This window comes from Dama dama, chromosome 22, assembly GCF_033118175.1.
Source record: "Dama dama isolate Ldn47 chromosome 22, ASM3311817v1, whole genome shotgun sequence".
NCBI classification, from domain to species: Eukaryota; Metazoa; Chordata; class Mammalia; order Artiodactyla; family Cervidae; genus Dama; species Dama dama.
The window spans coordinates 38,045,509-38,049,318 of record NC_083702.1 but is presented as its reverse complement, the minus strand read 5'-3'; the positions used below and the strand labels follow the sequence as shown (position 1 = coordinate 38,049,318).

Genomic DNA, 3,810 nt, shown 5'->3' with positions numbered 1-3,810 from the left:
TCAGTTCCCTGTTAAAACACTCCATAAGCATGTCTTTCTGCCACATCTGACAGACAGCCCTGCTATTGTAAGAATACAATAATATGTGTTAAATGTTTATTCTTTGTTTGGCTGTGCCAGGTCTTAGTTGCAGCAAGCAGTATCTTTGATCTTTTTTGCAGCATGCTGGATCTTTAGTTGTGGCATGTGAACTCTTAGTTGTGGCATGTGGGATCTAGTTCCCTGACTAGGGATTGAACCTGGGCCCCCTGCTTTCAAAGCAAGGAGTCTTACCCACTGGACCACCAGGGAAGTCAAATAAGATTAATAATGATTTAAATAGTTCACCCCACAAGTGTGCCTGTGTTTTTAATGGAAGGAATCATCACATTCAGTTCAATTTAATTTGACAAATAGTTATTGAAGATATACCAGGGATAAGGTACAGAACTTGAGCTCAATGAGAAAAACACAGTGCTTGTTCTTTAGAAACATACAAGAGAGTATAGATATGCCCAGGATGTATGTCAACCATGGTGATATGTGATGGGACAAGGAAGTGCCTCTAGATATGTGCACACGGCCTAGCAGATGCCTTAGGTGTATCGTCATGCAACTCTTGAATGGTGAGTCCCTTAGGAGAGTTTCCATATGCCATGAACCCATAGAGAGAGAGGACACGGTGATTTCATGAAACACTTCAGAGCTGGTAATGTAATAGAGTCCTACCACTTCCCAACTCATTGGTAGAATGTGTGGCAAGCCTGATTTAGAATGTTAATACACATCAATGCAGTGCTATAGATCTTTATCCTCTCCTGAAGTCAAAATAGTTTGTCTCACATTGAATTTAGAAAAAAAAAAAAAAATTGGTAAATCTATATTGCTCCATAAACAGTACAGCACAAAGTCTGTTGCAATTCTGTGCAATTTTCTGTAATCATGTATACTTAAGTGAAATTTACATTATCCTTATGAGCTGCACTATGGAAATGATTCTTTTAGCCTACAGCTATTAGAACCACCCTGGTGCCAGGACCAAATTATCAGCACCAGGGGAAGCAATTTCATCAGGTTTCTTTTTACATAGACACACGGCTCCTCTTAGTGCTTATGCCTTCTATTTTGTTTTTGTTTTTTTTTTCCCCCTGGACTCATGAAACTTTCCTCTTTGGATAGAAATGAAAACAATTTAAAGAATGAAAAGTTTGAGCTTGTAGCTAAAAATATCCTCATTCATCAGCAGGGGAGGCAATTCCTCAGACACTTGCAACAAAGATGACCTCTTAGACAGGCTTGGTCTACAGCAGGAGATGTCTACTCACGAGCTCCTTTTACATGGGCTCAAAAATAAACAGCCCGTTCTCCTGGCTGGCCTACCCACTTGAGTGGAGGCAGGGAAGGTTCTGCACAAGGAAATCTTTTCTCTTTAAACTAGGGACCAATCCTAACCAAGTCAATTGAAGCATCTGATATATGTTAGACATTAATAGCTTTTAATTGCAGGTGCCCAAGTGGACCAGTTTAGTGTCTTTCAACTCTGAGGACTCAGCACACTGAGGGTATTCATATTATAAAAGTGAATCAGTGCAGTATGCTGTTTCTAAAAAATAAAATCAAAGATCTTTTCCACACAAGCCTCTACCTTGAATATACATCTCTCCCAAGGTCATAGGAATACATTACCATATTATAAGGCACCAGGTAAGCAAAAATTAGGAAAATGAATGCCAAGTTCAGGAAAAGTCATACTTAAAATTCCCTCTTATCTTTAAAGCTGACGGTGAAACTTATACAGCTGAACTCACGCTCTGAAAAATTGAAACCACATGGTATCCTTACCCCAGGTACCATTAGTCATCAGAAGGAAACATGACAAATCTGCTTTTTTGAATAGAGAAGTTGAGGCAAAACATCATAAAGAACTGATAAAAAAAAATTGGAATAACAGCGTAGGGTTCTCTGTTCTTCATCTCCTTACATTGGTAGCTTAATCAGCTAGTCAGAGTAGAGTTACAGAGAAAACCAAATTTTAAGACTGTATGCAGGTCAGGAAGCAACAGTTAGAACTGGATATGGAACAATAGACTGGTTCCAAAGAGGGAAAGGAGCACGTGAAGGCTGTATATTGTCACCCTGCTTATTTAACTTACATGCAGAGTACATCATGAGAAAGGCTGGGCAGGATGAAGCACAAGCTGGAATCAAGACTGCTGGGATATGCAGATGACACTACCCTCATGGCTGAAAGCAAAGAAGAACTGAAGAGCCTCTTGATGAAAGTGAAAGAGGAGAGTCAAAAAGTTGACTTAAAAATCAGCATTCAGAAAACTAAGATCATGTTATCTGGTCCCATCACTTCATGGCAAATAGATGGGGAAACAGTGTACACAGTGACAGACTTTATTTATTTATTTATTTTGGCTTCAAAATCACTGCAGATGGTGATTGCAGCCATGAAATTAAAAGACGCTTACTCCTTGGGAGGAAAGTTATGGCCAACCTAGATAGCATATTCAAAAGCAGAGACATTACTTTGCCAACAAAGGTCCATCTAGTCAAAGCTATGGCTTTTCCAGTAGTCATGTATGGATGTGAGAGTTGGATTATAAAAGAGCGCCAAAGAATGGATGCTTTTGAATGTGGTGTTGGACAAGGCTCTTGAGAGTCCCTTGGGCTGCAAGGAGATCCAACCAGTCCATCCTAAAGGAAATCAGTCCTGAATATACATTGGAATGACTGATGCTGAATCTGAAACTCCAATACTTTGGTCACCTGATGCAAAGAACTGACTCATTCGAAAAGACCCTGATGCTGGGAAAGATTGAAGGCAGGAGGCAAAGGGGATGACAGAGGATAAGATGGTTGGATGGCATCGCTGACTCAATGGACGTGAGTTTGACTAGGCTCTGGGAGTTGGTTATGGACAGAGAGGCCTGGTGTGCTGCAGTCCATGGGGTCACAAAGAGTCAGACACGACTGAGCGACTGAACTGAACTGAGAGGGTCTCATGATGAGGATGAGGGAATACCCTCAGCAGCTGGGAATTCAGACATCTCAATGGGTGCAAAAATGTTAAATGGGGCATCTCAGGTACTCAGAGAATTCCTAATATGTATCTTCCTTAGACACATTCCTGTCCCTCCCATGCCACAACAGAGCAGAGAACTTGGGAGCTTGCCCACTCTCCACTCCTAAAGATGACATTGGAAATAGGGTAGCATATAACAGGGTGAGGTTCTGGCTGAGCTCTGCTTAAGTTTATTATCTTTCTTCCTGTCCAGTTCTTCTTCCCCTTAATTCCTCTCCCAAGTCATCCATGAAGCACTTATCAACTATTGTAGCCTATTATGATCTCTTAAGAAGCACTTCAAGGATCCTCTGTGCCACTCATTTTAACTGTTTCTCCTAAATGATTATCTTTTTGTTTTGAGTGTGTTAATACCAACCATATTTTAAGATACTTGAGTATAAAGGTAGCATGTTTTCTGGAACTAGAACCACTTTTAAAATTCAAGGCTAGAAAAGTTGCAAAAGCTCAAAAATTATGAAGGGAAATATTGCGTAATGAAAAGAACATGGACAGAGTGATCAGAATTCAAACCCTTCTTTCATCACTTATTGACTGGATAAATTTAAGAAAGTCAAATTGTGAGTGCTGTGAGGATCAAATAAAATGACATCTAGTAAGCTTTCAAAAGCAATCAACTGAATAAGAAAATGGAGAGATTTCAGGAGTAGCCTGTGACAGAAGATAAGGAATGTGTCAGATGAGAAAAGAAGGAAGGGTTTGAAAGAGATGGAGTAGCCAATATTTACAGAGGCCAGAGG

General features: G+C 40.1%; 1 non-coding gene across 1 annotated transcript; it reads right to left on the bottom strand.

Moving 5' to 3' along the window:
• Positions 1 to 218: 218 nt before the first annotated feature.
• On the bottom strand, positions 219 to 291 carry TRNAS-UGA (transfer RNA serine (anticodon UGA)). Its single transcript has one exon. It is a non-coding gene; the product is annotated as a tRNA-Ser (tRNA).
• Positions 292 to 3,810: the final 3,519 nt, after the last annotated feature.